Below are 17,543 nucleotides of genomic sequence, written 5' to 3' on the forward strand. Positions count from 1 at the left end.
GTCACATTGATTCAAAGTGAAATTCAAAGCCAAAGAGAAAGCACAAAAGCATTCCCTATGTTCTTACAGAAAATATCACTGCTTCAATTAGGTGCTACAGATGCTTGGAGTAAACATATTTTCCACTGGTTTTCTTAGAGCCATACCCACTTAAATCTCCAATATTCTTCTGCATGTTCATTTTTCATCCCAGTTTCATACCACGCCTCTGGGTGTTAGTGGTTAAGGGGATACTGCCAAGCAATGAAAGCCAAGAAAAGCTGGGATAAGAAGGGAAAATATGGCCTTTATATAGTAAATAAACTTTTCAGCCTTAATGTTATGGCTGCTGTCAGTATAACTCAGAGAGCAAAAAAAATAACCCAGTGCTAGTTGTACCTTTCATTTCTTGGACCATGTGAATGTCCAGTTCTCCAGTTTTCAATCTGCTCCCAATCCAATGGAAATAATGCACACAACTGAGCATTCAAGCCTCTAATAAATCTCACCTTTGTGCGGAATCCTTGGGATTCAGAATGAAAACAAAACTAGATAAGACTTTTCAATATTTCAGTAAAACCTGACTTTTTTCCCAGTAAAAACTTGAGTTCTAGGGAGTCTAAATATCCTGTTGATACAACAAGCACACAGCAATAAGGCCGGAATTGAGATGTCGAGCATCTGTTAAGTAGTACATGTGAACTGTACATAAATACACATAACACCTGTGTGGATCTTTTCAAAACAATAATAAAAGTTAGCAGCCTTGTTGCCAGAATAAACTGGGAGCATCCTAAATATGCAGGCGCTGGAAGATAAAACCTCCTCAGCTATGAAAGTCCTTCCCAGGAGCACTGATGGTCGGGGTAGCTCAGAGGTGGGAATCCCGATGGAGACACACCTTCCTCCCTGGCTGCAGCTGCACCTTCATAGCACCTGCGATGGGAAGCTGGAGCCACGGCTCTCCCACCCACTGCTAAAGAGAACCTTTTGGTCCTTTTGGTCCTACTCACGGAGCCAAGTCCCCCTGAATATGCTTGTGCTGTTCTCCATATACACCAACAGAAAACTGTCACCCCAAGTTACTATACTGTACATCCTTCTCTTCCAAAAGTGTGGGCAGGGGAGAAAGATGGGAAGAAATCACCGGGTTTATAGGTGTTATAAATGCAGCTTACTTTAGAGCTAAAAAGTCCTGGCAGATGGTACCCAACATCTGGGAGAATGTAAATGCCCAGGTATAGAATTTGTTTTCTTTGTTTCTCTTTATTGAGACCCTATTTGGTTACAGTGTGTTGTGATAAGTTCTATTTCCTATGCTTGTCTTCTAAATTTAAATCTCAAAGCAATGTTTATAAACATTACAACCTATCGGTTATTACTTTAGTGCAGGGCTGAATTCACATCACTGATGGTATGTATAAATATGTCACATGGAAGTACCTCTACAACACTTTCCCTAACAAACCTCTAAGATATTTTTTTTAAAAAAGCAATGGCTAAGAAAAAATAAAAAATATATTAGCACACCCCATGAAAACAAATGGTCTGACCCTGTAGGAATAAATGCAGGAACAGCTCCATTAATCAGATAAAATCCCCCAAAACTATAAAGGTTCACTCTTTTGGGGGCAGGAACCATCTCTCTTTATTCCTCTTTGACAGCAGCAGGTGCAGCTGGGAGCGCGAGCCGTGGCAAGCACTCCTAAGCCCTGCAGTAACTCCGTGCTACAGCCGTTCCCAAGACAGAGGCTCTGCCTGCAGTCCCAGGGAAGTGGCACGGGAAGGCTGTCGGATCCGTGTTCCCTGAGCCTCTCCCAGCTGGGCACCAGGGAGCCACAAGTGCTCCAAAAGCCTTGCCCACCCCAGCACGTCAGGGCTGGCTGGGGTGCAGCAGCATGGCACGCTTCCCCCCGCCCACCCCCCGGACCTTGCCTTTTCCTACAATTAGCTCTGGTTTTGGCTAAGTGGGGAAATCTGGGTTTCCCTCCTCTGACCACTGCGGCTGCCCCCCAGCTCCCCCAGAGATGCCAGGCAGATTTTGCTTTTCATCAAGCATGCAGGAAAACCACAAGTCCTCCCTGTTTAGGAGAGCAGGACAAGACTGTTCCCAGCTGAAACACCGCAGGAGAAAACAATAATCAAAAGACGGATAGCTTCTTCCCAGTCCCAGCACTGCACCGAGAGCCCTCGGCGTGAGCTTTCCAGGGGCTAAGGGAAATGAGCAGATTTAGCTTGCTAAATCAACAGCTGGGGTAGCGAGGGCTATTTACCACAGCTGTACACCTGAAAAGCCTAGAAAATATTCCTGTCGGGGGTATGGGAATAAAAGACCTGGAGATATAGGTTTTTTAAAGGCTGGTTCTCTCCTTAACATCTTTCTCTTCTGCCATAAACACAGGCAAGAGGATACAGGCGAGGGGAGGATGCTGGCAAACATCACCTGCCACGGAGCCTGCAGATGGCCCAGATGTTACCAGAAACTTAAAAGGAATGGGAATATTTTCTTTGAACCAAGTAAAATCTAATCATAGCAGTTTGTTTACATAGCCCACCCCCCTTTGTAGTGCATTAGCAGTTATTGTTCCAAACTCTTGCCGCCCTTACCACTACATCCAGCTCCCAAGGTCACTGGGAAAATGCGGCATCACTCCTGTGCACAGGCTACCCAAGACCATGCTCATCATGGAGAAGCTTCAGGTTCCTTCCCTTCCCTTCCAGCACTGATCATGGCGTGCCCTGCAGGTCCTTCCTCTCCTTCCGCAGCCTGGCTGCTGGGCTGGCTCAGCCGCCTCCGCCTGCCCCACGCCACTGCTCCGGCTAGTCTCCAGCTACAGCTTTCGGATTTGGATGGCAAAGGCTAGTCACACACAGAAAGGATAAGGAAAAACGGGGCTGACATGCATTCCAGAGCATTTGGAAATCAAGTCCTTACACTGTGTATGTAATTCTGGATCACATCAGTTTGAAAGAGCTAATTTACCAAGTTATTTCCTTACTGTACTGCTAATTCACCAATATTAAACAGAAACAGAGTATTAACTCTTAAACCATAGAAATAAAAAAACCCAATCAATCCCCAAAGGCAAAGATAAAGATTCACCTTGCATAAAATGCTAGGGGGTTAGCTGGGGCACAGGCTCTGCCAGCAGAACCCTGGCTCTGTTACCGGCATCTCAGTGAAGGACAAGTGTGGAACTACGCAAAGGAGTGCACCGACAGCAGCACAGCACCCAACAGCCTTCACCTGCTTGTAAGTCACCTTCTTGGCATCTTACTAGAACAGGTTTACAGAGAGAACATCCTTCAATTAACCAGTTGGATCAGGGTCATCTTTCCCTGTTACAAATTCCTCTAAATTATGGAAAAACAAACTCTGGGGAAGAACGTATCTTTTACAAGTGCTCTTTGAAGTAACACTGGGGGTAAAAAAAGGATGGACTTGTTCTTGGCCCCACCTGTACTTCAGTTCATCATGAAAAAGTACTGTCCTTGTATTATTGGCAGTAACCTGAGGTTTCCTTCCTGTCATCTCGTAACAGAGCAGTTCTCTCCCCACAGTGGCATCTGTCTTCTTACTGTCAGCTCAGAAATTTTGCTGGGGATTCCCAGCATCAGGTCCTGATGGCCCCACTGGGGGGGCCAGGTCTGGTGGGGAAATCTGCAGCCACCCAGAGCTGTACATCAGTGCTGTCTCAGGGGTGTCGTTGTTCCAGGACGTGACACGAGCTGCAATAAACTAAATGAGATTTTTTTACCTTCCGTACCCTGAATGGGACATTTCTCTCCAGTGAGGTCGGGTGTTCTCCAATGAAATAGCTGCATCTAAGGAGAAGAGAGAAAAGAGAAATTCACTTTTGCGCACGTTAGCATGGTCTGCAAGAAATGCATAGGCTGACGAGACAAAATAAGAGAGCTTTTAATAGCAAAAACATGTTTTCTTTGGCCTACATGCAACCCAGAGCTTTCCAGGTGCTCAAGCTTAAAGGAGTCATAGAGACCTAGAGCGGCATTAATGATTTAACAGGCACAAAAGGAGGCCCGAGGAAATGATCCCTCCTTCCTCCTATTCACTGCGGCGGCACAACTAATGCTGGCGCTTGGATCATGGGGATTTTTCAGCTGCTCTGAAAGCCTGAGTTTTGTTTCCCCCTTCATTTCCTTCCTGCTAAAGACCTCCTTGGTGCACAAAGCCTTGAAGCTGATCCATGCTCTCTTAGCGGGAGCAGAGCTTTGGATGAGCCCAGTTTGGAGCCAGCTGCTGAGGCCCTGAAGGTGGACACTCGCCCTCAGCAGTGCAGCTGGAGCCCACCAAAACCTGATGGCAGCAGCTTCAAGTTTTGGTTCCTTATCTGGTTGTCAGAAGGGGTGCACGGTGCCCAGTTGCTCATTTCTCCACACCAGCTAAATGCAGCCTGCTGGGAAGCCGGGAAGATGCCACGAGGACTAATGGCCTCACCGAGCTGCAGCATCTGTCCCCAGACAGTGGGATGGTCTCGGTCCCCACTGCGCTGCCCTTGCACCCAGCCCCAGGGGCCTCGGGCTGCTCCTCCGAGTCATCACTCTGGTCCTGCTGATTCGAAATACAAGCTGTTCATCTTCTGCCTGAATTTACAGCAAATGATTCCTTTTGGGGCAAATGAACTGCTACGGGGGATTGTCCTGGGAAATTAACAGCTATAAAAATTTCCAGAAGCCAGTGACAGAGCACACTGTTCCCCGGGCAGATGACTCAGTGGATTCGTTGTGTCATGGTGTTTTTTTCTCAGCCTCAGACACCAAAGCCCCCAAAAGTACATTTTGCCTTAGCTTCTGCCACCCAGCATCCTGCCTTTACAGCTGGCATGAGGCAGACATCACCAGGAAGGAGCACAGGAGCTAATTCTGACTGCTGAGCGGGGTGAGAAGCACTCCCTCTACAAATACCAATAGCACGTTGGTGTTGGCTTCTGCCAGGCTTTTACCATCAGCACCATCAGCCTTGCAGTGGGTGTTTCCCAGCTATCACATTTCGTGCTGGCTGCATTTTTTCAGAAGAGCTTATACAAGTTGGGACCACTTTAGTTCAGTTAATAAAATTAAAAAAAAAAAAGAAAGAGAGGGAAAGAAAAAAACCAATTAATCAAAAATTATCCAGATGAGTCTTTTCTTACGCTCATTTTTTTAGGCTGTGTTGAGCAATATTTTCTCCACACTTAACTAGGGTGGAAACAATGCAGATTTGAGAAGGAGCCCTTACATCAAGCTAAGACAGGCTTTGTGAAAGAAAGGAGCTAAAGTAGGGCAGAATAAAACAGGAAAAAGGGACACATGTTCCTCATCTATCACATAATTTTATAAGATGCTGTAAATGAAGTTAGTTTTAAGAGCTGGCCGCAGTTGGTCTTCCTATGGAATTTTCAAGAGGAATCAGTAGGGCTTTAGCTTTATGTTACTCCTTTATACAGAAACTTCATTTATTTGTCCTGCAAAAGGGCATTTGTACAACAGCACTTCATTGCTATTCAAACCTCTAAGTGGGGCGTAGTGGGGGTGATGCTGGGAGCCTTCTGCTTGCCCACGGGATCAAGTCTGGTTTATCTGTTCTGACCCAGGTGTATGATTCCTACTAAGGCAAAATATTCCAGCTGTATGCTGTTACACAGCTCCTCTGAGCTGTAGGGAACACCTTCTGCAGTTGTTTTGGAACACCTCAGTGCTGCAAAGCCCCCAGTGAATCCCCACAACACTCGCAGCCAACAGAAAATCAGCCAAGAAGTAGTACAGGGACACAATGAGGAGTCATTTCATACTTGTAGCACCAGGCAGAAAAGCCCAATCTTTACCTACTGCCCAGCAGCCCTGAGACACAGACAACACGGGGGGGATGCCAGCCTTTGATCACACACCTTTTCAAGCAAGCTGATGGTGCTCTAGTTCCTATGCTCTTCCAACCCAAAGTCTACTACTTGCTTCTCACTTCCCCCATGCCCCTATTGCCTAACCACACAGCCCTACGATGGAGGGGAGATGCTTTCCACTTCAACTGGGGGCTGCAGCCAGCTGAGAGTCCCCCGCAAGGCCATTTTCATGGGGGGCATGCTCACAGGTAGTGATTAAATACAGCTTATTGCTGTTCTGCTCTGCAAGGTGGAAGAGCAGGTGCACATTTATAGCCAAGGAAGGTTCATGACCCCATTCAGAATATGAAAGGTACAGAAGTTTCTTAGAATTTGTGCTAAAACTTGTCAAGAAAAAATAATAAAAAAAGAATTACTGCGTTTTGCTGCTTATTCAATTCAGTCACAAGAGACCAGATGTTTTCAGGCTGCTAGACAGAGAGTTCAACAGCAAGTTCAGTTCAGTGTCAGCCATAAGTCTGAAATACAGGACATAAGTGCTTTGTACAAGAAGATCTCATTTTTCTAGATCAGGTAATGACTTGAACACAAATACCTGCCACAGTTACGAGCAGATTTTTTAGAAGGATGGAAGGCAAAGGGAAGGAGTGATAGCTCATTCAGATAGTACAGAGTGTCCTTCTAGTAAATTGACAGACTTATAAGAAAGATGTAATTAAAAGGCTGTTTATACAACAACAGTTTAGGAAACTTGTAAGATGGAAAAAAACTTGAACGTTTGACAGATGTAGTGATGAATTTCAGAGATCAGTGATGGATGCTGAGTCATAGACATTCTGGCCAAAAAAAGGGTTCCTACCGATAACTCCCCTGGGAAGCCAGGGGCTATATACATCAATAAATCTATTTTATTCTGCCAAGTGTGTAGACACATAATTATCCAACTTGTAATCACCCAGAACACAACATGTATTTTTCAAAAAAAAGGTGATTTTAGAAGCAGTAACAAGGGAGAACATCGTAAGTATCTGCTTTGGAGCAGGCTACAGCAATGCCATAAAGCCTGGAAGCTCAGGTTTGTGCTAAAAGCAAGGTCTTTGACATATAAAAGCATAAAACAGCAGAAAGCAAAACCCTCACAGATATGTATTGTTAGTAGTTACGTGTGGTGAAACACGTGTGGCTAGCTGTGCTAGCTCGAGTGTAGCACACAGAGCCTGCTCAGCCTGACTCTCTAGGACATTTCCTCGACCTACCTCTAAAAACAGAACGTGCAGAACATTGGTTTTGCAATATGTTAGTTGTACTTACTAAAAACCTTTCCGTAACACATACAGATACCATCTTCTGTCATGGCCTGAAACACTTGAAATGACAGTTTCCTCAAAAATCAAACAAAAATTTATATCGAGCTGAAAGATGATGACAGACTTCAGTGAGATTAAGCAATTTCTCTCAGCATTTTTGTGGGTTTAACTAAATCCAGAGGTTACAAGCAGAAGGGAAAGAACCACCCCCAGATTTTCCACTTTAAAAAAAAAAAAAGTGAAGAAACATTTTGAAAGAACTATAGAAGGTAAACAGGCTGGTTAGACATGATGTACCATAGCCTTGACCTCCCATCTACAACTCTGTTACTCCCATTCAAATCAACTGCTGATATGGTTTTCTTCTCACCCAGCAGCCCCAGCTGCTTCTGAATGTTTCTGCTTTTGAGCTCGCAAAAGGAAAGAGTGCACAGGGAGGAAAGTAAAACATGGTTAAAAAAACAGCAGCAAAAAGCTTTGGCTCTCTGAGCGCCAAGAGACTGACCAAAAGTGCAGCACCTCTTCAACAAGTTGCTTCCGACAGCTCTTCAGTGGTGAGGCTGGCACAGGGCAATCCCGAGGGGAGGGAGCAGCAGCCCCGCACCTTCCCTGCCCTCCCAGCCAGCCTCAGGGGAAGCAGGGCAGGCCCATCACTCGCCCTGCAACAGAGACAGAAGTGGGGCAAGTATCACAAGTAAGCAGGCTGCTTCTCCAGAGCAATTCAGGGATGCTGCAGTCAATAAGTCACTCCTAGTCACGGAGCGGGGGGAAAAACCCCCAGTGTAAGTCTTAAGGAGTCAGACGGACTGATTGCACCAGCTTTGTAATGGGTATCTCAGATTAAAGCATCTCACCTGCTGCTTCAGGAGCACTGTACAGCTCTCCAGATGACAGAGTTGGTTATTTTGAATGCACAACACGTACGATTGATAAAAGAATAAACCTGAATCATGCTGGATACTTTTGTTGAAAGAGTTAGGAAAAAACATAGTCATCTGACAAAGAAAACCACATTATAAAATTAGAGATGAAGCCTGCAAGGATGGATTTAGCTATCTTAATGAAGTGCCCGTCAGTGATCTGTGTATTGTCCAAAAAAATTTAAACAATATACTTGATTGCTAGAAGAAGGACTAAAGATCAACTGAAATTCACAGAGGAGCTTGTGCATTTTCACACAGAAGACTAGGGCTAAGGTGTTAGTGGTACACACGCCCTGTATGTACGCTGGAATGTATAACATGTTTTCACAATATACGTTATTATACATGTGTTTGTGCATAAAAATCATTTACCAAAATTGATATTGCTAGTTGGGCCTTGACATTCTCACAGATGTTTTGGTTCTAACCTAACCTCCATGCTCCAGGTTCCCCCGCTGCCACTGCCTGGCGATGCAGGTGGTGGGAAGGCTGCCGCCAGCCCCCTCCCCCCAGCCACGGCCTGGCTTGCCACCAGACCTCAGCCATAGAGATGTTATGGCCATTTCTCAGCTCTTCTCTCACCCTTCCTTGGTGACACAAATCTGTGGACCACTTTTGGGTTGCGAACAGGAGATACCGTCACCTGACATAAATCTCACCACAAGTGGTTCTCAGGTACAGCACGTGATGGAGCAAGCTAATGCGGCGTGCTGTGAAACAGTCTCTTGACTAATCTTTGCTAGGACCTAAAAACTGGTAACTTCCTAATGACTCATGGTAAATCAAGAAGTTCTAGGATGTCCTGAAATAGAGTAAAAAAAAAAGTGTAGTAAATAGCAATATCTCTTATGCAGACCAGGAAAGAAGTCTACAAAGGTTTTCTGAACAAGCTGGGAAGTCAGATTTAACTTCTCTCTTAAGTAAGCAGTAAAAGAGGAAACAAATGAATTTTGTTTTTGTGGTGTGCCAGTTGTACTTCTGACCAAATTACTACAGTTATTAGCTGCTTGTTACACGATCACCAAAGAGTTAAGTACCAAAGGCCAGCAGTTTTTCCAGGGTGTTTTGCATTTTTCAATACTTAGACTGAGAGCCATTGAGCACATTACCACATGCAAACATCTCCCACAAACACCCGTTCCTCTCTGTAAATGGCTGGCTTTTGCTCCCGTTGAAAGCCGACCAGATGCCAGAGCCTGGGAGGCTCGGGGACTGCTGAGCACTACTCCGAGAGCTGGGGCGGCAGCCAAGCCACACAGAAAGGGACAAGTCAGGTAACTTGTTACAGCGGCTATTTTTCCACTTAGGCTTTTTCTGACTCCAAATAAGCATAAAATGCAACAGCCAAGCGCATCTGAGTGTATGTGAGGTCAGGCACGGAGAGGAGGGGGGCAGGAGGAGCTGCCCTCAGAAGAGCTGAGTCACCCTGGTGCTGCGCTTAGGGTCAGCGGTGGCGGTGACGCTGTGCGGGATGGTGTAGGGACAGTAGGGAAAGGCTGGGAGCACAAACACCCAGCCCTACCGTGGGCCGAGGACAACAGGCAGGGAGGGGAGGGAGACACCCAGCAGCTCCAGGGGAGAAAAGTGCCCCAGGCCACACGTGGTCCCACTCCATCAGTGAAGGTCTGGCCCTGCAGCAGTAGGCATGTGTTTCGAGTTTCCCAGTATATGCTGAACATCTGGTTCGTTATTTTCAATTAAAAATAAGTGAGCCGTACTAGCTCCTTCAAGGACACTGCTGTTCAGACTGCTTTCCTGCATGGCATACTGAACTGCTTTAGAGGGCGAGAGAAACTGCGCTTGGCAACTCAAATGTTTTCAGATTTTGGCAATGTGACAAAACTTCCTGATGAGATGGACGCATGTAATGCCCTTTCCCTTGCTGTTTTCCTCAACTCGGGCATCTGCAAGCGCTTCTCTTTGGATCATCTGGAAGTGACATTTGGAATGTTAGATTTTAAGTAGAGCGCAGCCTCTGCTGATAATAGACACAAGATGGTTGATTCTGAATCTGAAGGGCCAGTTGTCCCCTGTGGAGGAATATTCAACAGATAAATTTTAATAGGTAACAAAAACATGTGGGATTCACCAGCTTGGACAGTAATTTACCCATCATTAACCATCATTACCCCAGCCTTTGCCAATAGAGTTATACTGAGTAACCGAAGAGAATAAATTGCTCTGTTGAAATACCTCATGCAAAACGGTTAACTAAAAGAACACAAAGACAAATATTCCATTTATTTTGTTTGTGGTAATATATCCTGATTTTGCTTGGCTCTGATTTCTGATTATGCATAATTCAAGTGACAAAACGTATAATAATAATAAGCAACTGGCACACACAAAAGAAAGCTGCTCCCATGGGTTTCATGCCTGTCTCTGCTCCTTTGAAACTGTGAACAGGCTCTGAGTGTCGACTGTTAAAAAGAAACAGGCAAACAGAGACCAGTCCTCATCCAGAGTGCCATCAGCACCGCACCACCATGCCTTGATCCCTGTTCAGAGGGAAACAAATAACTTTCCCAGCAAACTATCAGGCCAGCCCCAGCTGCACGGGGCAGAGCCAGGCAGCGAGGCAGGGGGACAGGGCTGCAGACCAGGGCTGGGGTCTCGCTGACCATCACCACGCTCCTGGTGCCCCTGCGGCACTTGCCCTTGTCTTCCTCAGCAAAACGACATGCAATCGCTTCAGATCAGCAGAGGTCCATGGTAATCAGTGGAGCTGTGCTAGTCTACAGCTGCTGAGGAGATGGAAAGTCGCAATTTTAAAAGCTTAAAACAAAATGAAACCAGAAGACCGTAGCCCTGCACTTGACATGTCACTGGTACACAAGCCTGACCCTGTTGATTGCTGCAGAACTGCTTATCTTTCCAGACAGGTGTTCTGCTGTATTCCACCAAAACTGCTTTTTCATTCGCCATTATCTCGATCTTCCCCAGGACAATCCTGTTCCATTATACAGGCAGGACCCACCAGGACACAGGAATATGGAAACCATCAGCTAAAGTCTTAATCATTGCAGTGATTTTGAAAGATGCCTTGAATGCACAAGCACGGCCATCTGCCACATATATGTCTACGGATTGAAGACTCTCTGTATGCTGCCAAAGAGCTGCAGACCTGTGAGGGATTCCTGTGGCAAAGCCTTTGCAAGTCGGAGAATATTCCCATTCATTTACCTCTCTCCATAAATTGGCCAAAGCCACCTCCTGCAGCTCAGGCCCCAGCAAAGCTCCTGGGCAGGGGTTTATTTCTTCCTACACGCTCATAATACTCAGTGCACTTTCCATTAACAAGGCTGAAAACCCCAGTTAAAGCAAGGATGAACACCCACTGGCAACACGTGTGTGACTTGGTACACAGCCCTGTCTTAACCCCATTGCAACGTGCCTCCCTTCCAGCCCCAGCAGGAATGTGCCGAGTTCGCTCAGAACTGGACCCTCCGTGAGGCCTTGGCTTCTGCTGGTGGTGTTAAGGATGCAGAAGTGTTTCTGCATCATAACACAGTCTTACCTGTCTCTTCTTTGTCTCAGTAGTGCATACAGTAATGCCTCAAAATACATGTTTTGGCATGAAAACAAGAAGAGATATAGAAATACCTACACGGTATTTAATAAAAGATTTAAAAGTGGGAGAAAATGCACTTAAAATACAATCAAACTGCTAGCTGTCTACACCTGTAATTCCCTCCCTGCATTTAAGACAGCATTTAACCTGGAATAGAATTACTGTCATTTTGTTTTCAATGGTTTTGTGGAAAATCAAAGATATAGGCTCGACAGCCAGTACAACACAACTGTGCAGGGTACTCCCTCACCCTCACAAAACCAGGGGGGGTCCCTAAAGCTATGAAATAAACAAATACAAACCCTAGGTTCAGGCACAAGAAGGTATTTTGGAAGTTCAGACCAAGGTCCCAAGACAGTGAAAGTAGAAGCTTCTGCTGAAAAATGCAGCTTGCGTCAGAGAACAGGTGACAGCAGGGTGTTGGTAAGCAACTGAGCTTCATTACAAGGCCTCATTGCCTCATGTGGGTCACGGTTACAAAGCACAGCAATCCCATGAGCTGGCAGGACATTAATCTCTGCAGCTGTAATTGGGTTTCCTCACTCGGGTGCTGACTATCATACATTTAGCACTCGGGACTCCAAAGAGCACACAAACCATCGCTCCGGCAAAGCAAGCAGCTCCTGCTCTTCAGGGTCATAGGGATGCTACATCCAGGAGCCCGGCTGCGCTTGTAAACAACTTTGCAGTATTCGTGTATGCTTCTCTTTTAGGCTGTTGTGAGCAAAACTCAGCTAAACACTTCCCCCTTGATCAGAAAGACGACTGCAGCGGTGCATCACCCTGCAGCCCTGCGTTAGAAATCGATGCGGCGAGAAGGAGGGTGACAAACTCACTGCAGAACAAACAGCTGGGGAAAGGGAGGAGGAGATGAAGACAGACAAGGAAGAAGCCTCTTAACATTTTAAATCATGGTTCTGCTTTACAAGAGGACTTAACACAGCAGTGTGGGTTTTTCACATTGCCTTCTGTGGTACCGGGGTGAAATTTCTCACCCTGCAAGCATACGGAAGCTCTAGCAGCAATGAAGAACTAAACAGAAGCTTTCCAGGCTTACATACCATTACTGCTGGTGAAAAAGGTATCGGATGAACTTGGATAGCAATTAAAAGTCTTCCTTTCCAACGGCCCTTGGCCACACTTGGGACACCCCAGCAACAGTGCTTACTGTATATCTGCAGTACAGATGAGCGCTTATTAAACTTGCTCATCTACCTGATTTCAGCAGCCCAGGCTGAAGGAAATCCCCTACCTGGCTATCTGAGGATGTGTACGGTTGGTAAAACAAGCACCCAGAACGGTGTTTGAAGGGAGGTGCATTTTAAAGCTATTTTCTTGACTGCTAGTCCTGCTACCTTTTAAAGAAAATCAGGTGCTTCTTACCCTTCAAATGAATCTGAGAGCTGGATGAGCATAGGTGCCAGGGCACAACAGACATTTGTTTTTAAATACATCACATGTTTGGAGGAGGAGGCATGCCTGGCAGACAGCAGGAGAACCACCACACTGAGGGAAAGAGAACAATGTTCAAATTAGGTGAGAGGAGAGGGAGAGGAAAAAAACTCTTGGTTTTCTGCAGTTTGAGGGTGCTTGGCCCAGGAACTATAAGCCTGAGGACAAGAAAACAATACTTATTTCAAAAAAATGCTTATTTCAAAGTATTTGTTATCACAGTTCACCCAACATATTTACATTAAACTGCTTTGCTTTTTCTTGGAGACTTGGTATTTAATGTGTTTGTTAGAGACTAAAGAACGTCCTTTGAGAAACAGATTTGCTGGTGTTTCTGGATGAGCATGCTCAGACTATAGTTTTAACAGGGTGGGTTTTCATGTGTTTTGGGTTTTTTTCTTTAAAAAGAAAATAAAACAAGAGTTACATTTACATTGCTGAAACTGTATTTCCATGAGCCCCTTCCCACTCGCCCTACCATTAAGAAAAAGAGCAAGAGTCACAAGTTAGAGTTTGGCTTTTTAGTGACCGAGGTTGGAAACATTTGGAAGGATTCCACCTTCAAAACGCTGGTGATGCCTAAATTCCATTCAACATAAGCTGCAGGTTTTGATTTTCAGAAGAGTGCCAGCACTCATCCCTCAACAGGGCTTTGCTAGTGGTAGCATCATTAGTCCTTTTTATAAGGAGTGCACCAAGAAACAAGTTTTTATAGAATCATCCAACCTTAAAAGCAAAAAAGAGGGACATCTGGCACAGAAAGCCATGTCATGAGCTGCCCCACACACTGCTCCCACAGGTCTCCAAGTGAGGTGGAAGAGCAACACCAGGGCAGGCAAAGAGCCCAGCAGCAGAGGCTGCTTCACCTACTGTAGCCAGGAAAACTTTTCTATCTAAAACTTTAATTTCTAATTTGTTAGGACCTCTGCTAAATGACAGCTAGATATATGCACACCTCAGCTCCTAATGCATTTTTACAAGTGTAATTTACTCATTTTTCACTTGACCTACTTCCAGTCAGGCTTGGTATTAAAGAAATCTTTCAAAAGGCACTAAAAGCTCTGCACACTGTATGCTAAACGCTTATTTGTGTGTGCCCCCTGAAAAGCAAAAATTAGAAAGGGAAACTTAATAGCATTTGACTTCAGTCTAATTCCTGAGGAGGTCAGGGGGGAGCTCTGCTGTTGGCCTCGGCCGTTGCTGCCATGCAAGCAGCACAGTGCAGCCGGCAGCTGCTTCCCCATCACTCCCAGGTGCTGTGGGTAGCTGCAGCCACCAACTGCCTAGCACTTTCTGCCTCCAAACCTTTCCTTTTGAGGTGCTTGCAAAGCTGAGCAACTGAAACCAGTCACATCAAGATTTTTTTTTCCCCAAGCCAGGTGTTTCCCTGAGGCTGAGCTTTTCATGAAGGTTTTAGTGGGAATGTTTGTACCAGGAATGGGAAGGAAAAGGAAAATTCCTCATTTTGGCTCACTTATTACAGTGGTTTATCGGGATGCTGAGCAGCATTTTGACATCCTGGAGGGGTGGTCTCAGCAGCCTTCAGTGTTTCTGCAAGAAGCCGCTTCAAGCAGAGCACGTCCTACACCTCTGCAGAAAGGAGCCCGGTCACACTGCTGCAGCTGGCTCCCGACTGCAGGACGGGGTGTGAAACCGGGAGAGACAGGGAGCTAGGAGGAGAAATCTGGGATGCAGAGATAAGAAGGAAAGCAGCACAGCACAGGGATATCAGCTGGGACGAGCAGGGTTGGACGGAGCCATCATCACTGCGTATCTCCCCAAAGACAGAGCCAGTTCCTGAAGCTGGCTGTCTCACAGCTGCCTGTGACATCTGAGGGAGAAGCACGCATCCCATCGCTCCCGGCCGCTGCCCACGGGAGAAACACTGGGAGCCTTCTGCTACTGCTTGCTCCAGGACTAGCTGAAGGATGGTGGGAAGAAGCAAAATATGCAGAGCATACAAACTGCATTTCAGGCTGTGGGGCTGGGGTAGCACATGAGCAACACCACGGGAAGGTTAGTGGGAACTGGGGAGCCTCTGCGGTGCCAGGAGCTGGAGGACAGCCTGCTGGACCCCTCCTGTGGAAACTCGGCTCAGCCTCCTCCGAGCCACAGGCTCTCCCTGGCTTCTGCCTGGCACTGGCAGCTGAATCACATCAGCTTGGAGCTGGAGAGCGAGGCACAGAGCACGTGCTCACCCCCCCGTTGGATTTTCCATCTGCACTGCCATGAGATCTGCCGGTGCTTGGCATCACCAGCTCCCGTTAGAAGCAGCATGCTGCCAGCAGCGACAAACTGGGATCTTTTGAGCAGGGAGGGCAGCTTTGTTAGACTTTCGCTTGAAGGACGTTAACAATCTCCAGGCAAGCAGCCCAGCAGCCAGCAAAGGGAGCAACCCATCCCTTCATCAGAGCCGTGCTATCCTGCAAGCACAGCAAGGTCCCGCTGCCTGTGTAAGGCTTCACCGCACAGGTGATGGCAGCTCATTTGGGTATCCTCCTGCACTTTGTCCATGTCCCTCAACTCTCTGGCATTTACTTGAAGCACAAGAAATGAGCTGAAAACCCCAGTGACATCTGAGGTCACAGCCTGCGCAAGGTCCTAGGGTTGCCTCTAACGCCCGAGTGTGCTTACATGGCTTCAGTGCTTTTATGCTGACTATGGAAATAATTTGACTAACAGACTTAAGGAGCTTTACGCAGACAGACTTACTGTGAGCAAAACCTGCTGCCTGCCTGCAAGAGCAGCTCCACGCACGTGGTTTAACTCTGGGGACACCCCAGCATAAATCTGGAAATCACTGGCCCTAAAGCGCCAGGGCAAGGAGGTTCATGCCAGCAGCATGTCCCCGTCAGCTAGCTGTTTCCCAGGGCCCCACTCTGCAGCCATCGTTGGCTGCTGCTGCTCAGAACTTGCGAAGACTAGGGGTCTCTCCTGCATCTAAATGCTGGCAGTCAAATTGTTCCTTTTGAGCTTCAGCGTTACAGGATCAGCCCCATGAGCCAGCAGCCGTCAGCTCAGCAGAGCTGGAAGGGGGCTGTGGTGCCAGGGTGTGTGCCACAGGGCAGAGCGGGGGGGTGGCATGGCACAACCAGCCCGCATGAGCACCCGCTGCAGCAAGGAGATGGATGTAGCTCTGGCCAGCAAGCCCCAGGGACCCGAGGCACACCAGCAGACCGGTACTGCAATACAGCAAAGGGCTGGTGGTCAGCTGGCAAGGGCACAGAGGTGTCCCCTCCCTCCTGAGTTCTCACCGACCCCCAGCCTACACCGACAGCTGTGACTGACATAGGAAGCACCGCAGGGCCAGCCATTCCCACCGCACACCATCAGCTGCTGGGCGTGTGCAGGAGCACCTTCGCAGGGAGCTGCTCCCCGTCCCTCAGGGCATGGCTCCCACCATGTACCCACAACGGCGACCACCAGCAGAGCCAGCACACCCCTCCCTGGCCACCATGGCCACCCTGCTTCTGTCCCAGCCCCACTGCAGCCACTGGGCTCGCCCCCTCCCGTGGGGCTGTTTTCTGCTCAGACCCAGCTCCTGGCTGCTCATGCTCCAACCATGGTGAGTCGCAAGTCATAGAAAATAAAGCCCATCTGCAGTAAGCAAGGATATTGTGCAACAGTCTGTGTATGGTTCTGAACAAAGAATATGTTGTCAGGTTTTTATTTATGGGGTATTAACATGGGAAAGCAGCTTAACGCTGACATAACTACCCCAAAAACATTTTGTTTAGTTCTCCCATCAAACTTAATAAAATAATATTTGTATCAAAGTTAATTTATTACAAAGCCCACGGCACAGCCATAATTCTCAAAGGACATAACCTGCCAAACTCTTTCCAGAGAAGTTTCTATGTTGGCAACAAGCTACATCCCTAGCACAAGCCAGTGAGCTGTGAACGACAAGCTGCAAGGGTAGTCACCCCCCAGCTGCCTGCAAAATGCCAACTGGTCCCATGGTCAATTAACAGCATGTGGGACAGAGATACCCGATGGAATCTCAGGCACAGCGTGCACAATGGCAAAAGATTCCATAATTCCCCAGCACAAAGTAGTGAAGCTCTGCTTTGATAGCCTGGGGCACACAAGGCATCCATATATTAATGAGAGGGGAAATACCAGAGGCGCGTTTACCTACAGGGTCTTCTCAGGCAGGGAGGAGGCTCTGAAGATGGCAGCTAGACCTGGAGAAAAGCAACTTTTCTCTAAAGCCAGAGAGGCCAAAGAAGGCAGAGCAGCTATTTCTGGTTCAAGTGGCTCGACAGGCTCCACAACATCACGTCCAGGGCTGGGGGCTGCAGCACAGTGCTGGCAAACTGCACACCCAGAGGGGCAACAGATACAGATTCTTCCTGAAACTGCACAGAGAAAGCAGCGGAGTGGTGGGCTTTGCTGAGCAGGAGGCTGCAGGGGAACCTGCCCTCTGCTGCCCAGCAGTGCTGGTAGAAGGGTTTAAAAATCTTTAAAC

The 17,543-nt window shown here is 47.2% G+C and overlaps 1 long non-coding RNA gene across 1 annotated transcript in view; it reads right to left on the reverse strand.

Moving 5' to 3' along the window:
* Positions 1 to 17,543, reverse strand: part of LOC114016506 (uncharacterized) — a 33,810-nt gene that overhangs the window by 10,125 nt on the left and 6,142 nt on the right. The window contains exons 2-3 of the long non-coding RNA XR_003560975.2: positions 3,738 to 3,804; positions 2,587 to 2,839 (exon numbers count right to left, since the gene is read on the reverse strand). This is a non-coding gene — a long non-coding RNA (uncharacterized LOC114016506). The remainder of the gene's footprint in view (positions 1 to 2,586; positions 2,840 to 3,737; positions 3,805 to 17,543) is intronic.

Source organism: Falco cherrug, chromosome 11, assembly GCF_023634085.1.
Source record: "Falco cherrug isolate bFalChe1 chromosome 11, bFalChe1.pri, whole genome shotgun sequence".
Lineage (NCBI taxonomy): Eukaryota > Metazoa > Chordata > Aves > Falconiformes > Falconidae > Falco > Falco cherrug.